Source organism: Bison bison, unplaced genomic scaffold (genome assembly GCF_000754665.1).
Source record: "Bison bison bison isolate TAMUID 2011002044 unplaced genomic scaffold, Bison_UMD1.0 scf7180017864467, whole genome shotgun sequence".
Classification (NCBI taxonomy): domain Eukaryota; kingdom Metazoa; phylum Chordata; class Mammalia; order Artiodactyla; family Bovidae; genus Bison; species Bison bison.
Window position 1 is genome coordinate 274,508 of NW_011495028.1, and position 23,990 is coordinate 298,497.

Sequence of the window (23,990 nt, forward strand, 5' to 3'; positions counted from 1 at the left end):
ACCCTCCGCTTCGGTTCGCAGCCTCTTCTGCGGCGCCTCTGACCTTGGCCGCTCGACGCTGCAGCCAGCGGGCGGAGGGCGAGCGCCCGGCTGGCTCGGGAATCCCCTCTTGTCTCCCTCCCCGCGCAGCCTCCTCCCGACGCCGCGCGCCCAGGAGTTGTAATTTCCAGAGCCGGGAGTAGTGATGGGGAGGAGGGGAGGAGGGGAGGAGGAGGGAGGCGGAGTCTGCTCGGCGAATGAGAGCTAGCCTCTTGCTGCTAGGGGAGGCAAGGGGCAATTTTAAGGGTTCGCAGAGAGGATCATTGTTAATAACAATCTATTATTTGGATGGAAATTGCATCCTGAATTAGTACGACGACCCGTCCCGTCCCTGCCATCATCTCCCCTGCCCATTCCCCCTTACTCCCACCCGCCACCATAAAAGGGTAAAAACAGGATCCTAGAAAGCCAGTTGTTTACAAATGCAGCGATAGCACGGTTGACAGTCGCTTCCTAAATCTGATAGACCGAAAAATGCAGCAGCAAGATGTCGGACAACCTGGAGTCAAAGGGTGAGGTTTTATTTATGGATCAAAACCACAAGCCATCTTGTCTCTTCAATCGAGAGGGCTCCTGCACGATCGATGTCAGTCGTCTAATAGAGAGAGGACCCCGCACGGGATTTATGAAATGGGACTTCCTGGAGAAACGCGAAGACGAGCCACCTATGCCCGTTGGCCCTCGTAACCCATTCCCTGGACCCAGGCCTACCCTGCCGCCGAGCGGGCGGCGAGGGGCAGGCGGGAACGCAGCGACCATGGCTGCTAGTTTTATGAATGAAAAAATCTCCACATTGTGCCTCGCCAGTCGCGAGGAGAGCCTCCCACCCGCGGCCAGGCTGCTCTTCTGCGTAGCTGTTGTCTCTCCGCCGCCGGGAAGGATGGGTGGGGAGGCCCCCCGGGAACGCGGGGGCTGGGGGCTGGCAGGAGCAAGTGCTCGCGGCGCAGCCGGCTCTGCCTACCGACGCTTCACGCTGGCCTGAAACAGACACAAATTAGGAGATCGTTTGTTTAAAAACGACAAGAATATTGAAGTCAGGCCTCCTCCTGTTCTCTGGTTCTCCCGCGCTCCAAACAAAGGCATGAGAGGCGCCGCAGCGCCGGGCGGGGAGGCTCGGTGTCTGCCAGTCACCGGGCGAGGAGCGCGCCCACCGGGGCTGGGGCGGCCGCGGGAGAAAGCCGCCACCCTGGGGAGACCGGTGTCTGGAGTTAGGGGTTGGGGGCGGCGCAGGTAGACCCCCGACGGAGAGGCGTGCAGAGGTTTTCCTGACCGAACTCTGCGAGTCAGGATCCTAGGTGGGAATCTCGACTCCTTCGCTGATCAGTCGCTTCCACCCTGAGCGGTACTCATGCTTTCCTAGTCTCTGAGCCTGCATAGAATGGCAATAATACTTGTGTGTGAGAACTAAACGAAGTTGTCCTAAATACAGATTGCATATCTTACTTCCTGCTCTAAAATCTTGTGACTTTTCAGTTCGGCTTTGGCTACTGTTGAACAGCCAGCTTCCAGTTTGTCTTAAAGTTGAAGAGCAGGCCCACAGCGTGGAGTACACAGAGCAGCACAGAGTTAAAAGGCCTGACCGGAATTCTCAGCAGCAGGGAGCTTAGAAGGAGGATTCAACCAGGCCCAGTATTCCCAGATGGGGCCCGGTGACCACCCTGTTTTAATCTCCCTTCTATAATAAAGTCACCATGTGCTGCATCTTGCCTGCAATGCTTTGATAAGCCTTCAAGAAAGTTTCTATAGTGTTACTACTGCTGTGGGGTGGGGTGGGGTGAGGGGATTCGGGTGCGGGTGTACAGGTGTAGGTATGTCATGTGATCGAATCATTCAAAGATGCATTTGCTGTGATGCTAGCAGTATTATCACTCACCCCAGCCCATTCCAGCCACCTGGTGACTGCAGAGGAAATAATAATCTCTTATGATTCTACTGTGAACAGGCCTGCTTGCCAACCGCCCCCCTCCATCCTCAACCAGTGCATATGTCTGAAAGACACACTCTACTTCGTCATTTTCAGACCAAGGTAAACTGCTGGGAGGGCAGGCTGAGCATTGGGAGCTCTTGAGGGGGAGTGGAAATATGCCTGATCAGGACTAAATTCCAATGATTCTGTCACTCAAACTGAGCATGATTTTGTTTTCCATGGGAAGGAAGCTCAGAATTCAGAATTTTCCACCTGTGCCTTTCCCACCAGCCCCCTTCCATTCCCTCAATCCCATGATCTAAATCAGCTTAACCTTGTACAGCTGTTGCCAAGGCATTGCTCACTGTGGGGATTGGCATCCTTCAGCTGCTATGTAGGAGCTGGGGTTACACAGTGGTTCCAATAGCTTACTGTACATAACCATAATCACTAATAGTTGTCAACGTTACTCTAAAAAGCCTTCTTTCTGTCCCGAGTCATGTACCATACATATATAGGAAAATAATCTTACTTCTCTGATCCTCAGTTTTTTTCTATTATAAAATTTCAGGATAGAATTCATTGGTTCTAAAAGTGTCTGTATATTATTGATAATTGTTAAGAATGGAATCCCAGAGTCAGACACAACTTAGCCACCAAACAACAACAACAAGAATGATAGAGCTTACCTGGTGGTTCAGTGGTTAAGAATCTGCCTGCCAAGGCAGGGGCCATGGGATCAATCCCTGGTCCAGGAAGAGCCCACATGCCTCGGGGCAAGACACCACATGTGCCACACCTACTGAGCCAGCAAGCGCCACTACTGCAGCCCACTCGCCTAGAGCCTGTGCTCTGCAACGTGAAAAGCCACCGCAGTGAGAAGCCTGCATAGCTCCCACTCACCTCAACTAGAGAATGCCCATGCTTAGCACTGAAAGCTCAGTGTAGCCAGAATACACTGAGTGGTGCTCAGTCATGTCCGACTCTTTGCCACCCTGTGGGATTTCTTTCAGGAAGAATACTGGAGTGGGTTGCCATTTCCTCCTCCAGGGATCTTCTTGACCCAGGGGTTGAACCTGTGTCTCCTGCACTGGCAGATGGATTCTTTACTACTAGCGTCACCTGAGAAGCCCCAATAAGTAAATAAAAATTAAAAAAAAGAATGATATATCTTCCTTAATAAAAATGACTCTCATGAAGACATTTGATCCCAAGATTGAATGGCATATCCATTTTTTCAAGTCAAAATCTGGGCCTTATTTAGATAGTGAGGAAAATAATAATTTTCCATTGTAGCACTTGACAGTGTGTCCTTGACTATTAAGTTTTCTATAAAAAAAATGTCATAGACTGAGTGGTTTAAACAACTAAATTTACCACTCACAGTTCCAGAGGCTGAGAAGTCAATGATCAAAGCACTGGCAGATCTGATGTCTGGTGAAGATATCCCACCTCGATGCCAGACCTGCCTTCTTTATGGATCTTTACATAGAGAAAGGGAGAGCCCAGCAAGCTCTCATATCTCTTCTTTGCTGCTGCTGCTGCTAAGTCGCTTCAGTTGTGTCCGACTCTGTGTGACCCCATGGACTGCAGCCCACCAGCCTCCCCCATCCCTGGGATTCTCCAGGCAAGAACACTGGAGTGGGTTGCCATTTCCTTTTCCATTGCTTTAGAGTGAAAAGTGAAAATGAAGTCGCTCAGTTGTGTCCGACTCTTAGCGACCCCATGGACTGCAGCCTACCAGGTTCCTCCATCCATGGGATTTTCCAGGCAAGAATGCTGGAGTGGGGTGCCATCACCTTCTTACAAACATACTATTTCCACTCACAAGGGAGCCACCCTCATGACCTAATTACCTCCGAAAGGCCCCTCTTCCAAATATATTATGATGATAGTTAGGATTTCAACATATGAATTTTGAGTGATGTACACATTTAGTTCACAGTACAGTGTGAAATTATATTATTAAATTTTTTAATTTTGTTTTTTAATTTATTTTTGGCTGTGCTGGGTGGATCACAGCTTTGCCTAACTCAATGAAACTATAAATCATGCCATGTAGGGCCACTGAAGATGGACGGGTCATGGTGAGAGTTCTGACAGAATGTGCTCCACTGGAGGACCGAATGGCAAACCGCTTCTGCAGTCTTGCCTTGAGAACCCCATGAACAGTATGAAAAGGCAAAAAAATATGACACTGAAAGTTGAACTCCCCAGGTTGGTAGGTGCTCAATATGCTACTGGAGAAGAGCGGAGGAAAAGCTCCAGAAGGAATGAAGAGGCTGAGCCAAAGCGGGAACAGCTCTCAGTTGTGGATGCATCAGGCAGTGAAAGTAAAGTCCGATGCTGTAAAGAACAATATTGCATAGGAACCTGGAATGTTAGGTCCATGAATCAAGGCAGATTGAAAGTGGTCAAACAGGAGATGGCAAGAGTGAACATCGACATTTTAGGAATCAGTGAACTAAAATGGACTAGAATGGGAGAATTTAATTCAGATGACCATAATATCTCCTACTGTGGGCAAAAATTCCTTAGAAGAAATGGAGTAGCCCTCACAGTCAACAGGAGTCTGAAATGCTGTACTTGGGTGCAGTCTAAAAAATGGCAGAATGATCTCGGTTTGCTTCCAAGGCAAACCATTCAATATCACAGTAATCCAAGTCTGTCCCAACCACTGGGCTTCCCAGGTGGCACTGGTGGTAAAGAACCTGCCTGTCAATGCAGAAGATATAAGAGATGTGGGTTTGATCCCTGGGTCAGAAAGATCCCCTGGAGGAGGGCAGGGCACGCTAACATTCTTGCCTGGAGAATCCCATGGATAGGGGAGCCTGGCAGGTCCATGGGGTCTCAGAGTCGGATAGGACTGAAGCGACTTAGAGCACGCGCGCGCGCGCACACACACACACACACACACACACACGCTGCTGCTGCTGCTAAGTCGCTTCAGTCATGTCCAACTCTGTGCGACCCCATAGACGGCAGCCCACCAGGCTCCCCTGTCCCTGGGATTCTCCAGGCAAGAATACTGGAGTGGGTTGCCATTTCCTTCTCCAGTGCATGAAAGTGAAAAGTGAAAGTGAAGTCACTCAGTCGTGTCCGACTCTTAGCGACTCCATGGACTGCAGCCCACCAGGCTCCTCCATCCATGGGATTTTCCAGGCAAGAGTACTGGAGTGGGGTGCCATTGCCTTCCCTGCACACATACATGACCCAACCACTATTGCTGAAGATGCTGAAGTTGAATGGCTCTATGAAGACCTACAAGACCTTGTAGAATCGCTGCTGCTGCTGCTAAGTCGCTTCAGTCATGTCTGACTCTGTGTGACCCCATAGACAGCAGCCCACCAGGCTCCCCCATCCCTGGGATTCTCCAGGCAAAACACTGGAGTGGATTGCCATTTCCTTCTCCAATGCATGAAAGTGAAAAGCGAAAGTGAAGTCACTCAGTCGTGTCCGACTCCTAGTGACCCCATGGACTGCAGCCTACCAGACTCCTCGATCAGAACTAACATCAAAAAAAGATGTCCTTTTCATCATAGGGGACTGGAATGCAAAAGTAGGAAGAGCTACCTGGAGTAACAGGAAAATTTGACCTTGGAGTACAAAATGAAACAGGGCGAAGGCTAACAGAGTTTTGCCAAGAAAAGAAACTGGTCACCCCTTTCTAAAAACACAAGAGATGACTCTACACGTGAACATCACCAAATGGTCAATACCAAAATCAGATTGATTATATTCTTTGCAGCTGAAGATGGAGAAGCTTTATACACTCAGCAAAAACAAGACCTGGCGTTGACTGTGGCTCGGATCATGATCATTTGAATATTGCAAAATTCAGACTTAAATTGGAGAAAGTAGGAAAACCACTAGGCCATTCAGGTATGACCTAAATCAAATCCCTTACAATTATACAGTGGAAGTGGCAAATAGATTCAAGGGATTAGATCTTATAGACAGAGCGCCTGAAGAACTATAGATGGAGGTTTGAAATTTTGTACAGGAGACAGTGATCAAAACCATTCCCAAGAAAATAAATGCAAAAATGCAAAATGGTTGTCTGAAGAGGCCTTACAAATAGCTGTGAAAAGAAGAGAAGTGAAAAGCAAAGGAGAACAGAAAAGATAAACCCATCTGAATGAAGAGTTCCAAAGAATAGCAAGGAGAGATGAGGAAGCCTTCCTAAGTGAACAATGCAAAGAAATGGAGGAAAACACAATAGAATGGGAAAGACTAGAGATCTCTTCAAGAAAATTAGAGATACCAAGGGAACATTTCATGCAAAGATGGGCACAATAAAAGAAATGGTATGGACCTAACAGAAGCAGATGATATTAAGAAGAGGTTGCAAGAATACACAAAAGATATACAAAAAAAATCTTAATGACTGTGATAATCACAATGATCCCTCACCTAGAGCCAGACATCCTGGAGTATGAAGTAGAGTGGGTCTTAGGAAACATAAGTACAAACAAAGCTAGTGGAGGTGATGGAATTCTAGCTGAACTACTTCAAATCGTAAAACATGAAGTTGTTAAAGTGCTGTACTCAATATGCCAGCAAATTTGGAAAGCTCAGCAGTGGCCACAAGACTGGAAAAGGTCAGTTTTCATTCCAGTCCCAAAGAAGGGCAATGCCAAAGAATGTTCAAACTACTGCACATTTGCACTGATCTCACACGCTAGCAAGGTAATGCTCAAAAATCCTTCAAGGCTTCAACAGTATGTGAAATGAGAACTTCCAGATGTCCAAGTTGGATTAGAAAAAGGCAGAGGAACCAGAGATCAAACTGCTAACATCTGCTGGATCATAGAAAAAGCAAGAGAATTCTAGAAAACCTCTACTTCTGTTTCACTGACTATGCCAAAGCCTTTGACTTTTGCTGTGTGGATCACAGCAAACTGTGGAAAATTCTTTAAAAGATGGGAATACCAGACCACCTGACCTGCCTCCTGTGAAACCTGTATGCAGGTCAAGAAGCAACAGTTAGAACCAGACATGGAACAATGGACTGGTTTCAAATTGGGAAAGAAGTAGGTCAAGGTGGTATATTGTCACCCTGCTTATTTAACATATATGCAAAATACATCATGAGAAATGCCAGGCTCGATGAAGCACAAGCTGGAATCAAGATTGCTGGGAGAAATATCAATAACCTCAAATATGCAGATGGCACTACCCTTATGTTAGAAAGTGAAGAACTAGAGAGCCTCTTGATGAAAGTGAAAGAGGAGAGTCAAAAAGCTGGTTTAAAACTCATCATTCAAAAAATTAAGATTATGGCATCCAGTCTCATCACTTTATGGCAAATAGATGTGGGAACAATGGAAACAGTGACATACTTTATTTTCTTGAGCTCCAAAATCACTGCGGATGGTGACTATAGCCATGAAATTAAAAGAAGATTGATGCTTGGAAGAAAAGCTATGACAAACCTAGATAGCATATTAAAAAGCAGAGACATCACTTTGCCCACAAAGGTCCATATAGCCAAAGCTATAGTTTTTCCAGTAGTCATGTACGGATGTGAGAGTTGGACCATAAAGAAGGCTGAGCGCCAAAGAATTGATGCTTTTGAACTGTGGTGTTGGAGAACACTCTTGAGAATCCCTTGGACTGCAAGGAGATCCAACCAGGAAATTTCCTAAAGGAAATCAGTTCTGAATATTCATTGGAAGGACTGATGCTGAAGCTGAAGCTCCAATACTTTGGCCACTTGATGTGAAGAACTGCGTCATTAGAAAAGACCTTGATGCTGGGATAGATTGAAGGCAGGAGGAGAAGGATACGACAGAGGAGGAGATGATTGGATGGTATCACCAACTTGATGGACATGAGTTTGATCAAGCTCCAGGAGTTGGTGAGGAACAGGGAAGCCTGGCATTCTGCAGTCCGTGGGGTTGCAAAGAGTCGGACATGACTGAGTGACAGAACTGAACTGGACTTTGTTGCTTTGCATGAGCTTCCTTTAGTTGCAGTGCTCGGGCTTCTCATTGTGGTGGCTTCTCTTGTTGCAGCTTGTGGGCTCCAGAAAATAGCCTCAGCAGAGGTGGAACACAAGTTTAGTTGACCTGCTGTATGTGGAATCTTCCCGGACCAGGGATTCAATCTGTGTCCTTTGCATTGGCAGGCAGATTCTTTATTACTGGGCCACCAGGGATGTCTGCAGATTATATTCTTGTATATAATCTCATTTAATCCTCACAACAAGTCTGGAAAATCAACACATTGTCTTAATTTTAGGATGAATATATCTTTACATTTTAATGTTGCTGAAATCAGTAAGCATATTACAACTGACACTTCTCTCTCCACGCTTACCTTGAAAATTTCTTATTAAATTGATAGTGCATCTTCCAGTCACTAAGAATCATGGAAATATTTTATTATTTCCATTTTACAGGCAAGGAAACTGAGATGAGGACACTCAAGGTCTTACTATGGCTTTTAATGGTGGATCTAAAACTGGTCGGACTTCAAGTTCAAAGCATTTTCCTTTCAACCAGAGTTGCCAGTGAAGACTTGTGTCACAGTTACTGATGGACAGTCAAGGGGAGGTCAGGAATACTGGCGTCCATGCTCCCTTTCCTCACTTGGTCCATTGAACATGCAGCTCTCTGCCTTCCCAGGCTCCCCCACCCTCCAGGTCAAGTGTTAGTCGCTCAGTTGTGTCTGACTCTTTGTGACCCCATGGATGGTAGCCCACCAGGCTCCTCTGTCCATGGAGTTCTCCAGGCAAGAATACTCAAGTGGGTAGCCATTCCCTTCTCCAGGGGATCTTCCGAACCCAGGGATTGGACCCGGTCTCCTGCATTGCAGGCAAATTCATTACCATCTGAGCCACTAGGGAAGCCCCCTCCAGGTTAGGTGCATCTCTAACAAGCTCCTAGAAGTATTCTGTCTTATTCTTTGTATCTCTATCTTTGCCTGTCATTTTTGTTTGTATATCTCTCTCCTCGAGACAAGAAGCTTCTCAAGGATGGTATCCGTATCTATATTGTTTCCCAAGTGTGTTTCCTCTGCTATTTTCTGGCTCTGACTAAGTTTTCCATTTTTGTAGACCAACTGACTGGCTGTCAGTTTGAGAATATCCATTCCCTTAACCTTCCCTGAAAACCTTTGGTGGAAATAATTTTTTTTCCCTGTGGAAAATATCAACAGATCCACAAGGAAATTTTCTCTGTTTAATTCTGAAGTTCAAATCGGTTACTGAGTTTTTCCTTTGGGGTGTGTGTGTGCATATATGCTCTCCTGTACATATGCATCTTTTCTTAAAATTCTTTATTTATCCTAATCTTCTTAGTGTTTAACCTGATTATTCCTACTTGGTTCTTTCCTCCTTGACCATCTTCTCCTCGGTTCTAAATTACTTACCCTGGTGGGCCAGTGGTAAGAGTCTGTCTGCCAAAGCAGAGGACACTGGCTTTGATTCCTGGTCTGGGAAGATTGCACATGCCTCGGCGCAACTAAGCCAGTGCAGCATGGCCGCTGAGCCTGGGCGCCGAGAACCTGTGCTCTGCGAGAGGCCACAGCCGAGAGAGGCCGGTTCAACACAACTGGAGAGTAGCCTCAGGCTGCCAAAAGTCTGAGAGCAGCAATGAAGACCCAGCTCTGACAAAAATAAATAAATAAAATTTAAAAAGATAATTATCCCTCTAAAAAATTACTGAACTACTTACTGGTCTCAGAAAGGTGGCCCTATATTTAATTTCTAGTGTCATCCCAGTTGCTCCATTTTTCATGGCCCTTTTTATTTTAAAAGGGAAGCATTTGGACACATCTGAACAGCACATTAATAATTAAAATTCCGTGATGCACTGTCTTCAAGGCAGAGAAAAAGCACTCTGCTGAGTTACTTTATGTTCCAGCATGACTTTTATGCTTAAAATCCCAGAAACACTCAAGACAAGACAGAGGGTATTACTTCTCCTCAAAAAGCACAAATCAGTTACATAATTTACTCTGGGTAACACAGCAAGTTACAGGTAAAACAGTCAATCTGCTTTGCCCTTTGAATTTTAAGTATAAAATAGAATGGAATTTAAGGCTGTATCAGATAAAAATAGATGCTATAATCTCAAGTATAACAATCCCTGAAATATATCCTTAATGAAAACTTATGATATATTTTACTTTAAAAGGTAACTTTTAAGTTACCTTTTGTTTGTTTGTTTTTGACAGTGTAAGAGAAGTCAGGAAATTTAATAAAAATCTACAGCTCAAGAACCATCTGGTCTACAATAATTAGCATTTAATGAGAAGAAAGCAGCTACATCCACCTCTATGCCCCACACACCAAAGCTTCTTTATGGCGAAGTTAATGAGGAGCAATTATCTCTAGCAACACAAAGCATCCTCTCCAGGGTTTACAACTGGCTTCTTTTCCTGAAGGTAGACTCTATAGAGGAAACTTAAAACCCACCCACTTTCCCCTTCAAACATCCTTGACTGGTGCTTAACAGCTTCCTGTGTTACCTTTTCGGATGCCAAATATTGACTGTCTCTCCCCCCACCCCCCCAATCCTGAGCATCTTCTTCTCTATAGATCCGAAGACCCATTCTTGGAAAGTCTTCCCTTCTCTCATGGCATCCTTTGCAAGCAAAGTGTTTAGAATAAAGTCTCAGATGAAGCAAATTCACTCCAATTTACAAGACTCTATATACCCAGGGTATCTTTATAATGCGTGGAAACTAATATTACCACAAAAGCAATTTGAGCTTCAAATACTTACAGCTACACATTTCAGCCATGAAAACTGGAGTGCTTTTCATTTTCATGGGACCTTTTCATATATTTTCTCTAATCTGATCCTTACAGCAACACAGACTGGCCTAAGAGATGGTAAGACTGAGGGAGGGGCCCCCAACCCCCTGGTAGGTTCTCACCAGCCATGCTACTACAACTTGACCCAAACTTGGGCACAGGTGTTTAGTCCAAGGGTGGTTCCAGGCCAGACTAGGCTGATCAGAATCTTTTTGTCCTAAAATTGAAATCCAGAGAAAGAGTCTAGATGGGCCTCTAACACCCAAGTTAAGGAGCTGTCCTAGAAAAAGCCTAGAAACAGAGAGTGAAGAATAAAGCAGAAATACAGAGACAGCAAAGAGAGAGGGGGCCTCTGAGGGTCCCACAGTCTGGCATGTTTCTGAGACCCATCTATATTCCTGTCCTTGGGTTCCATAAAACATCCCTCTTATCTAATGATATTATGACACTCTATTTTCCTTTCAGAAAGGATAGGGGCTCAAACATGTACCAGCTCTCGCGCACATGGGCTTCAGTAATTGTGGGGCAAAGGCTCAGTTGCCCTGTGGCATGTGGGATCTTAGTTCCCAAACTAGGGGTTGAACCTGGGTCCCCTGCATTGGCAGGTGGAGTCTTAACACTGGACCACCAAGGAATTCCTTTATTTTTCTTCATTCGATATTTTAGTTGCCTCTTTTGGGGTGCTGAAATTGTTCTGCTCTCATTCTACTGGATTCTGGCTTTGACTATTCATTGATTTGGGCTTTCCTGGTGGCTAAGACAGTAAACAATCTGCTGTAGTGCAAGAGTAAAAGTGAAAATGAAAGTCGCTCAGTCGTGTCCGATTCTTTGCGACCCCATGGACTATACAGTCCATGGGATTTTCCAGGCCAGAATACTGGACTGGGTAGCCTTTCCCTTTTCCAGGGGAATCTTCCCACCCCAGGGTTGGAACCCAGGTCTCCCACATTGCAGGCAAATTCTTTACCAGCTGAGTGACAAGGGAAGCCCATGCAGAAAGCAATGCAGGAGACCTGGGTTCAATCTCTGGGTCGGGAAGATCCCCTGGAAAAGGGAATGGCTACCCACTCCAGTATTCTTACCTGAAGAAGTCCACGGTTTTGCTCATTTCATCCCTGGATGCTATTTTCTTCCAAAGGCTTGACCTTTCTAGTCTGCTAAGCTTCAGCTCCCTCTTTTCTCTCCGTCTGACCACAACTGTATTGGGTGTTGCCTTCCCTTTGGGGAGCTCCCTGCTTCCTCTTCCTGACCACAGTCAGAGTCATGGCTCCATGGTGGTGTTATTCTCTCCAGTTGATATTTTCTTAGACAGGGAATCAATGGGGTGTTAGAATGTACTTGTGGTCACTGTAAATCCAAAAGCCTCCCATATTAAGACAGAGAACAAACCCCTAAGGTTTGTAAACTGTTCAGTGTCTATATGAAATAGTAAGTTGGTTACTTGGTAGGAATAAGATCAGAAGAAGCTATGGAATGCTGTGCGTAAGTGATTTCAAGTCCTGACAGTTTTATTTACCCAATGCCCCTGCAAGAACACACCACCAAGGACAAGAAACTCATAGCCCCCAGGCAGGGCAGCTTCCATGTGGAGAGAGCTGAAGACAACCAAAACAATATCATGGTCCAGTTCACTCACCAAAAGCATTACTTTTATCAGGGAAGTCACTAGACAACTTAAGTAGCTTTGTAACATCAGTGGTGTTTGACTTAGTTCTATGAAAGAATCCCCCAAATTTTGGTAGAAATTTGACAAAACTTCTGGGGTCTGGAGTGGTATGGAGGTGAGGAATGTGGGCTTTGGAGCTGAACTGGATGGGCTTGGAACCACGGCTCTAGCCAGGGGAACTCTGGCAAGATGCCTAACTTCTCAGAGACTCATATTCCTCAGCTGTAAAATGGAGATAACAACTGTGAGCATGCTCAATTGCTAAGTCATGTCTGACTCTTTGTGACCCCATGGACTGTAGCCCACCAGTCTCCTCTGTCCACAGGATTTCCCAGGCAAGAATACTTGAGTGGGCTGCCATTTCCACCTCCAGGGGATCTTTCTCACCTAGAGATTGAACCTGTGTCTCCTGCATTGGTAGGAGGATTCTTTACCACTGAGCCACCTGGGCAGTCCACAGAGAGCTGGGACAACTTAGTGAAATCACACATACAAAGCATCAGGAAAAGTGGGCAATACAGAGTGCTCAACAAACAGGATGTATTATTACGCTACTACTTTTCTGCCCTCCAACAAGGTCATATGGTTGAGTCCCAATAGATATTTGTGAATGAATGAACTACAAGTAGACTATTTTGGCTAGAGTATAGGGCTATACTTGGGGATAGTGAGAAAAATGAGCGCATATCTTGCAGGAGCTACAGGAGGAGATGGGAGAGCTGTCAGATCTAATCTATCAGGAAATGAGTATAGTTCCTGGGAAAATATAGTCTGTGCTCCTGAGGAGCTTAATGTCTAAGGCAGATGTCACAGCAAGTCAGAGCAAACACAGAACTAATAAACTTGCTAAAAATAAACAACAAGGTTTTTAAAGTACAAAAGAAACAAGGGGAGATTTTAAATATTTATACTATTCATAGGTTAAGGGCTGAGCATTGACTTTAAAACTTTTAGTGAGGGACTTCCCTGGTAGTTAGTCCAATGGCTAAGACCCCAAAGTAGGTGTCCTGGGGTCGATCCCTGGTAAAGGAATGAGATCCCCCATGCCACAACCAAGAGTTCATGTGCTGTAACTAAAATATCGAAGATCCTGCATGTCACAACTAAGACCCAGCATAGCCAAACAAATCAACAAATAAAAATGAATATTAAAAAAATCTTTTAGTGAAACAATGCTAAATATAGAAATTATAACCAGCTTTTATACTTGCCCATCTTTTGGATACATGTAACTGAATAGTCGGAGAAGGCAATGGCACCCCACTCCAGTACTCTTGCCTGGAAAATCCCATGGACGGAGGAGCCTGGTAGGCTGCAGTCCATGGGGTCTCGAAGGGTCGGACACGACTGAGCGACTTCACTTTCACTTTTCACTTTCATACATTGGAAAAGAAAATGGCAACCCACTCCAGTGTTCTTGCCTGGAGAATCCCAGGGATGGGGGAGCCTGATGGGCTGCCGTCTATGGGGTCGCACAGAGTCGGACACGACTGAAGTGACTTAGCAGCAGCAGCAGCAGCAACTGGATAGTATTTCAACATAGTAATCAAAACAATCAATAATTTTTTATTCACTCATTTCTCTTTATCTCAAGATCCTCTTACTGGAACTCTACACCCACTGCAAAGTAATGATTGTCATAGTAGAATCAGAGAGTAAGAAAAGAGATAGTTCTTAGCATGTGATTCTCAAATAAGGTTTTTGAACTCAGGGCAAATACAATGTTTTAAGAGAAAAAAATTAACTTTCAGATATTGAATATAAAAATAATTCTGAGTTCTAAATAGCTCGGGACACATACTCTATGTAATAAATAATGGTTTTAGAAACTGTAAGATTGGTTAGAATCAGTTTTTCCTGCATCAGGAGAAAATAAAAACCAACCAAAAAAGCACCCCTTAAGAGAAGAAGGGACATGTTAGAAGGAGAGCTGAGATGCTGGTTTGTCACCAGGAAGATGTCACAGTCTGAGTTCTTATACTGGCCACGGGGGAAGGGATAAGGGGTCACAGATGCTTCGTGCAGGTCAGGGGGCCTGAGAGCAGAGAGTGTGCTGACTCCTGGGAGTGGAGAGAACGCTGCCAGCGTCACACAGAGGGCTGGTGGGTGAGAAGGCAGTGGAGCTGAAATGTGTCCAGACAGACAGGCTAAGGCAGCCCAGCTGGGTCCTGTACTCCCTGCAAGCGCCCCAGAAGCATAAAATGTTTTTTGTACAGCTTATTACGACTCATGTTCACCCTGGAACACTGGCAAAGCTAAAGCCGCCTTGTAGCCAGAATCTACAAGAACCATATGACCAGAAGCGAAGCTGGAAATCTGCTTGACATCCCAACTGATGTCAATGTGTGTGAGAATGACAGTTATGTGAGACTAGATGCTTATGCCCTTGTGCAGACATACGCTATCACAATGGAAAGTGCTCCAGAACTCAAGCACACCCCAGGGATGGGAGGAGGTGGGGAAGGGTGTTTGCCTAGAAATAACTGCCAGAGCATCTAATAGACAGAAAACAAATTTCCATCATCAGAAGAATCGTAGCTGAAATAAAAACTGAATTCACTCAGAGAGACAATAAAACATTACATTTCTTGTTCCCCTAAGTCCCTTGGCATGAGACTCATGGTTGTGGTGGTTTAGTCGCTAAGTCGTGTTCGACTCTTGTGATCCCATAGACTGTGCCCGCCAGGCTCCTCTGTCCATGGGATTCTCCAGGCAGGAATACTGGAGTGGGTTGTCATTTCCTTCTCCAGGGGATCTTCCCAACCCAGGAATTGAACCTGGGTCTTCTGCATTGCAGGCAGATGATTTACCAACTAAGCCATGAAGGAAGCCCATGAGATTCATACCTGATTCCTATATTCCCCAGTTTAACCATCACAGCAACATTGTGAAGTGGGATTATGACCAATTTCTAGATGAGAATGTAAAGAGTGGAAAACATTAAGTATCAATAACTGCTGCAGAGTGGTGGGACTGAAATTTAACCCACACTGTCTGATTGCATCATTTCTTTGAAAATGTTTGCGTACTTGCTGTATATCGAGCACACCTGATGAAGACGTTATTCCTGTTTTCATAACACATCTATGAAAATATGGCCACAGCACACACATAGGCCATGTAGAAGAGATGGTAAATTAAAATGTGTAACAGATATAATCTGGGGCATTCTTGTTCCTTGAAATCTAGATATTTTGATCCAAATTGGTGATTCCACACCTCTTCATAGAGCTTTTAAGAACTTGCAGGGTGCCAACAATCTCAATGTCATCTCTGCCTGTGACCATCTGCTATAACACAAGGCATTCTTATTCTTTACCATGTCAAATTGGAGAGGATACCCAGCTCTTTTTGAGTTTCCTAAATGCTCACCCTCTTCTGTCTCCAACTCTGTCCTAAGAGTTTGATCCAAGACTTGAATTGTTTGGATCTGAGCTTTGCAGTCTGGCTAAACATCTACTCTGAGCTTCTGACCTGCCCTCAATGGTCAAATGCTGGTGTTACCATGGCTGGACTGATCCTTTCATCTGTGTTCACTCTACGTAAACAAGCTTGCCAAAGAGTCTGAAAGTAGGTGATGTGGCTCTAAGAACTATGGGGTAAAGTCAAGTGATCTAACATACAGGTATTTAGAGTTGTAGGAGGAGGAGCGTGTGTTTGTGAGAGAGAATAGGACAGAGGGTGATAACTTGGTAGCTCAGCTGGTAAAGAGTCCGCCTTTGATGCAAGAGACCCTGGTTCAATTCCTGGGTTGGGAAGATCCCCTGGAGAAGGGACAGGCTACCCACTCTAGTTTTCTTGAACTTTCCTTGTGGCTCAGCTGGTAAAGCATCTGCCTGCAATGGGGGAGACCTGGGTTCAATCCCTGGGTTGGGAAGATCCCCTGGTGAAAGGAAAGGCTGCCCACTCCAGTGTTTTGGCCTGGAGAATTCCATGGACTATCCATTGGGTTGCAAAGAGTAGGACACGACTGAGCGACTTTCACTTCACTTCAGCTAGGGCAATCATTAAAAGTGGAATAGATAAGTCACTAGTGGAGGTGAACGGAATTATTTTTTAAATTCTCAATTCAAAAGAAGACAATACTAGACAAAAAAAAAAAGGATTAAAGAGCAGATTTGATACGTTGAAAACATACGAAGATTGTAGATCTAACTCCAATCATATTAACAATTACATTAAATGTCAATAATCTAATCACTTCAGTTAAAAAGCAAAGACTGAATTTTAAAAAGCAAGAAATCTATTTTAAATGTAAAGACACAAATAGGTGAAAATGTAAAATTATGTAAAAAGTTACTCTGTGTTAATATTTATAAAAGAAAGCTAGAGGGACTATACATCCAAAGTACATTAAAAATGAGACATGTTGGCAGAAATAAAAAGGACTATTATATAACTATGAAGGGGCAAATTTTTGGAGGGGGTAGTACTTTGCTACATGTGGGATCTTAGTTCCCCAGAGACTGAACCCCTGTGCCCTGTATTGAGAGCACAGAGTCTTAGTCATGGACTGCCAGGGAAGTCCCAGAAAGAGGTAAACTTAAGAACACAGCAATCCTAAATTTGTTTGCTGTGTGTATTAATAATAGCTTCAAAATATATAAAGAAAAAACTGGAAAGAAATGAAAATAGTCAAGTCTAATTATAGTTGGAAGCTTCATTACTTCCCTCCAATGACAAATAGGCAAAAAAAAAAAAATTAGACACTATATAAGACATGAACAATACCATTAACCAACTTGATCTAATTGACATTTACAGAACATTCCATCCAACAACAGCATAATACACAGTTTTTTCAATTGCACATAAAACATTTAGTAAAGTAATCCATACTCTGGGCTACAGAAAATAAAAAACAAATTAAAAAACACCTTTAATAAATTTAAAAGTATTCTCATCATAAAAACTATGTCTTTGACAATAATTAAAGAGCAAAACAAAACCAAAGTAGCATAAGAAAGGAAATAATGATGACCAGAGCAGAAATCAGTGAAATAGAATACAAAAAAATAACAGAGGAAATTAATAAATCAAAAAGTTGGTTATTTACAGCTCAATAAAGTTAATAAAGTCCTAGCGAGACTAATCAACAAAAAAGAGAAAAAATGAATTACCAATATCAAGAATTAAAAGGGAACATCATTACAGAGCCCTAGTCACTAAAAAAAAAGAAAGAAAGAAAGAAAGAAAAAGAAATAAGAACAATTTTATGACAATAAATTGTATAACTTTAGATGAAATGGATAAATTCTTTAAAAGACTCAAGCTACTCAAGAGGAAACAGATAAGCTGATTAGTCCTAAATAAAATTGAAAAAATGAAAAAAAAAATGAACTCTTAGTTAAAAACCTTCTCACAAAGGCTACTCCAAACCCCTGTGGCTTCACTGGTAAATTCTACCAAAAATTTAAGAAATTTTACCAAAAATTGAAAAAATAATAGCAATTTTGGGTAATTCCCTTGTGATCCAGTGAATAGGACTCTACACTTTCATTGCTACTGCTAAGTCACTTCAGTCGTGTCCGACTCTGTGCAACCCCATAGACCACAGCCCACCAGGCTCCCCCGTCCCTGGGATTCTCAAGGCAAGAACACTGGAGTGGGTTGCCATTTCCTTCTCCAATGCATGAAAGTGAAAAGTGAAAGTGAAGTCGCTCAGTCGTGTCTGACTCCTACCGACCCCATGGACTGCAGCCTACCAGGCTCCTCCATCCATGGGATTTTCCAGGCAAGAGTACTGAAGTGGGGTGCCATCGCCTTCTCTGACACTTTCATTACCACGTCCCAAGTTCAATTTCTGGTCAGGGAACTAAGATCCCACAAGCCACATGGTACAACCAAACAGGGTACAATCAATACAATAGAAAGAGTTCAAATAAGGATACTGACTTTTAAAAATAGCAATTTTATATAAGCTTTTTACCCTGATGTAAAAACAAGGCAAGGATCTTACAGAAAAAGAAATATACAGACCAATACCCCTTATAAACACAATAGCTAAAAATCTCTTAACAAAATTTTAACTTGAATCTTTCCATATATAAAAAGGACACTACTTCATGACCAATTGGTGTGCATGCATGCTTAGTCACTCAGTTGTGTCCAACTCTTTGTGACCCCATGGACTGTCGCCCCCCCCACCCCCCAGGCTCTTCTGGCCATGGAATTCTCCAGGTAATAATACTGGGCATTGTTAAGGCATCATTTCTTCCCAAATTAGTCTATAGGTTCAGTGCAAACTCAAACTCCAGCTTGTCATAGAAATTGACAAGCTGAGTGGTGCAACTGTCTGGAGAGTGATCTGACAGTACTTAGTAAAATTAAGAATGCACACTTCCAATATTGCCCTAGTGGGCCAGTAGTTAAGATGGTTGTGCTTCTGCTGCAGGGGGAGTTGGTCCAATCCCTGGTTGGTGAACTAAGAGCCCACATGTTGCATGGCATGGTCAAAAAAAAAAAAAAAGAATGAAAGAAAAAAGGAATACACACTTCTGGGGGAAGGGATAGTTAGGGAGTTTGGGATTGACATGGTACATTTCAATATGCATGCTGTTTTTAAAATGGATGACCAACAAGGACCTACTGTATAGCGCAGGGAACTCTGCTCAATATTATGTAACAACCTAAATGGGAAAAGAATTTGAAAGAGAATAGACATATATATGTACAACTGAATCACTTTGTTGTACACTAGAAACTATCATGGCAGTGTTACTCAACTATACTCCAATATAAAATAAAGCTGACTCTAAAGTTCACATAGAAATGCAAAGGATCTAGAACAGCCAAAAGGATTTTAGGGGAAAAACAAAAACACTTGAAAGACTCAAACTACATTATTTCAAGACTGACTATAACACTATAGTAACCAAGATAATAGGTGTGGCTTTAAAGATATGTATGTAGGCAAACAGAATAGAATAGATTCATATATACATGGTCAGTTGATTTTTTATAAAGCTACAAAAGCAATTCAGTGCAGAAAGGACACTTACTAGGTGTGGTTCTGGAACAATTGGCTATTCATATGCAAAAACCAAGCTATTACCTTGTATCATATATAATACATTAATTTCAAAGTGATCATATAAGAGTTACTGTGATAAAACTATAAGAAGAAAAGCTTTGTGACCTTTATTTAGGCAAAAAAATTTTTTAGATATGACAAAGAACAAACCATTCAAAAAGTTAATAAATTGGGCTTCTTTGAAATTAAAAATTTCTGCCCTTCAAATGACACTGTTAAGGAAATGAAAAGACAAACCACAGACTGGGAAAAAATATTTGCAAAATGCATAGCTGATAGAAGATTGATATCTAGAACATCCACCCCCCCTCAAAAAAAAATATGGGCAAATGATTTGCACAGACCCTTTACCAATGAAGATACACAGATGGCAAATAAGCACATAAAAAAGAAGCTTCATGTTGGTCATTAGGAAAATACAAATTAAAATCTCATGAGATACTACTGCATACTCACACAAATGGTTAAAATTTAAAAGCCTGACAATATGAAACACTGATGAGGATGTGAGCCAACTGAAACCTGTATCTGTTTCTGATGAGAATGAAATGGAACAGGCACTTAGGAATAGATTTCTGCCATTTCTTGTAAGTTAAACACAAATATAGCACACAGTCCATTCTTAGATATTTATTAAGAGAAATAAAAATCTATTGTCTAGGACTTCCCCGGTGGTACAGTAGATAAGAATCTGCCTACCAATTCAGGGGACACAAGTTTGATCCCTGGCCCAGGAAGATTCTACAAGTGGCAGAGCAACTAAGCCCGTGTGTCCAAGCTCTAGAGCCCATGCTCTGCAACAAGAGAAGACACAGCAGTGAGAAGCTCATGTTCTGCAACCAAGCGTAGCCCCTACCTGCCACAACTAGAGAAAACTGCATAGCAGCAAAGACCTAGAACAGCCAAATAAATAAATACTACATTGTTTACACAGAGACATATTTCAAGGAAATATTCAGAGAATTTTTATTTACAATGACCAACAACTGAAAACAATCCAAACCTACATTAACAGGTGAAGAGATAAATAATGATATATATCTACAATGGAGTATTACTCAGCAATAAAAGAATGACTTAATGCAACAACACCACATTGCATTGAGTGAAATAAATACAAAAGCTATCTACTTTACCATTCCATTTGCATGGCATTCCAGAAAAGGCAAAAAAAAAAAAAAAAAGATCAGGAACTGGGGACCGAGGAGAATTGAATGCAGAGGAAGCTTTGGGAAAAGCTCTATATGGAAATGTCTATATGTTGATTATGGTGGTAGTTGCATGACTCAAAATTTATCAAAACTCACTGAGCTGACCACTTAAAAATTAATTTATTTATGCAGGTTATATCTGTTAGTTTTATATTGCTGACCAATCAACAGAAACTCACCCTCTGAACTCAACAGTTGTGTGTTTTGATCTAGGGTGCGCTGTGGCTGGTTTCCCAGCTCAGAGTGTCACAAGGCTGAAACCAAGGAGGCAGCCACTGAGTTCCTGTCTGGATGCTCTGGAAAAAAATCTGTTTCCAAGCTCGTTCTTGGCATTGACAGAATTTAATTCCTTGAAGCTGTAGGAATGAGGTCCTTATTTCCTTGCTGGCAGTCAGGCGGGTCATCTCCTGGGTCCGAGAGGTCACCTGTTCTCTTTGCAGCACGATATCTTCATCTTCAAGCCAGCAGGGGCATGCCAACCCTCTGAATTCTTCTTCTGCCACCAGCCAGAGAAAATTCTCCCCTTCAAAAAGCTTATGTGCAAAGGGCAAGTCCACTTGCATAATGTTCCTATTTTAAGATCCCTATTTTAAGGAATTCCTGGGGGCCATCATGGAATTTTGCCTGCCATCATACCTAAATAAATCTTTCTTTAAAAAATTAAATTTCATGTAATTATACATTCAATGTTACCTTTTTGAAAATAATTAAATGATAAGTTTGGGACTGTCCCAAAAAATATGGTATATGTTGCTGCCATATGATTAAGTTATTTTCCTGCCACATATGTTAGGATAGCACAAAAAGGGACTAAGTAAGCTATCATATCCTGAAGCCTACCAAGTGCCAGACACATGCTAGGCATTTTATATAAATAAAGCAACAGGAGGACAAGATGGCAGAGGAGTAGGTGGATGTAGAGTACATCTCTCCATGGATACATCAGGAATAAACCTTCAGACACAGACGTGCATGCAGAACACCAACTGAGAGCGGACAGGAGTACCTGACCAGAGGAAAGAATATATAGAACCACACAAAACTCAGTAGGACGAAGGAACAAGGGGAAAAAACAGGAGTGTTGATAGGACTGGACCTGCCCTCAGCCAGTGACAGGACTGAAGCAGGGGTCTGATTTCTGCAGCGGTGCAATTGTCTGAGTCAGAGGAGAAACATTTAAGGCTGAGAGTGAAACAGCTGATCTGAGGCAGCCTAAATGGAACAAGAATCAGAGAGTCCTTGCCACAGCCATACATACCTTGGACAGTGATGCAGGTCCCCTGGAAGGCATAGGAGCTGGAAGCTGGAGTTTAGGGATTATGGAGAAATCCCAGGGCAAGGGCTGCTGTTGATGGCAGAGAGACAGATCAAGGGGATGTGAAGGAGGAGACTGTGGTGGGAAATGCCTGTGGAGGAAAGCCAGGCAGCCATGGAAGCAAGACAATACTGCTGAGTCACTCATAGAGGGTGGGACCATCACCATAGCCTCTCTAGCCCCACTACCAGCATCAGCAGCTGAACAATAGGGAGGCTGGCCTAGCAAATGCCTGAGGCACTGAACTACAGAGTAGGACCCAACCCAGGGTGCTCCTTTAAGTGCCTGACACACTGATCTACAGAATAAGACCCCAGCCAAGGGGGCCCCTCCATATGCCTGATGTGCAGAACAACAGAGGAGGACCTCAGGCAAGGGAGCCCTCTAAATGCCTGAATGGGTGGAGCTACGGAGAAAGACCGGCCAAAGAGGCCCTCTGATCGCCAGCTACAAGAGGCTCGAAAAAAGACTCTGATAGGGCCATAACTCCTGTGGCAGAGGTAGTCCATGTCCCTGCACACTAGATACCGCCAGGGTCCTGCAAGCCAAGCAGCTGCACCACCTTCGCGCTCATGTCTCACTGGGGCAGAGCTGCCACAGGCCAAAAAAGCCATACATCTATGCAAGCAGGATTGCTTCGGGAGTGTCCAACTCTTTGCGACCCTGTAGACTGTGGTCTGCTAGGCTTCTCTGTCAGGGAAGGGGGTTCTCCACACAAGAATACTGGAGCATATTGGTCAATACTGGTTGCCATACCCTTCTAGAGTGATATGTTTCCTGCTTCCCTAGCTGCCAACCCCTCAGAGTACCTGGTGCTGCCCAAGCAACCCAAGCAGCTGCACCTCCTCCACACCTGGCCCTCACAGGGGCAAACCCAAGTCCTCCAGGGCAACCTCAGGAGCAAACCCCAGTGGACAACCCACATGCAGAGCTAGAAATAAAACCACAGTTGAAACCTGGGGGCAGTGTGGCTAAGGAAGAAGACCCAAAAGATTCCCACCAGCTGTACAAGGTGCAGATTAAATCCACACAATCAACTAGGCACACTCTGTGTCTATGGAATATATAAAAGGCCATTGAGAGCTCCCACAAAAGAAAACACACTGGTTCTGGTAACTGTGGACACTGGAGGCAAGAACGCACAGGAGTAGGACCAGATTAGAATCAGAGCTGCCGCCACAGCAGGTCCAGAGATGTGGGATGGCATCCTAGGGAGGTGAGGTGGACTGTGACTCCCAGTGAGGGGAAGGACTCTGACGGCAATGACTCAAGAAAAACATTTACTATTCTTATGTTTTGACTTGTTCGTAGATTCTCTTGGATTCCCCCCCTCCCCATTGTAGTTGTTGATTTTCTTGGCATTATTAAATCTAATTAAGCTTTTGAGCTGCCTCCCACCCCCCAGTCACACTTTTTATTGTTGTTATAAACCTCTGCCTCTACATTGGGCTTTTGCAGTTCTGTGAAGTTTTTTTTTTCTTTCTTTCTCTTTTTTATAATTTTAATTTTTAGGCCTATTATATTTTTTCTACATTTATTCCTTTGTGTGCCTTTCTTACTATTCTTTTCCCCTTGCAGTAAATCTTTAATGTATATAAATCTTCTTTATCTACCTCTATTTAACTTTGCATATCTATTCTTTCTTTCCTTTCCTCTCAACATATTTGTTAGTTTGTTTTCATTGCTTTATTCCCCACTTGGCACCTTGCTTTAGTTTTGTTTTCCAGTTTGTGCTTTAGTTCTGTTCTTAACTGATAAATATAACTTTTGATTTCCTTTGTTCACCAGGTCAATCTACTGTATTTTATTTTTGTTGGAGTGTTTTGACTTTGCTCATGGGTGTATATGTATAAATGTATATTCTATTATTTTCATTATTATTTGCCTGATTTTGTAACTGCCATTTGTCTGGGGTTCATCTTTGGTTTCTCATTAGATATTTGTTTTAATCTCACTAATGCCATAACAAGACACTTGTGGAATCTTCGTTCCTGACCAGATATCAAGCCCTGAGCCTTTGGAGTGGGAGCACTGACTCCAGAACCCTAGACTACCA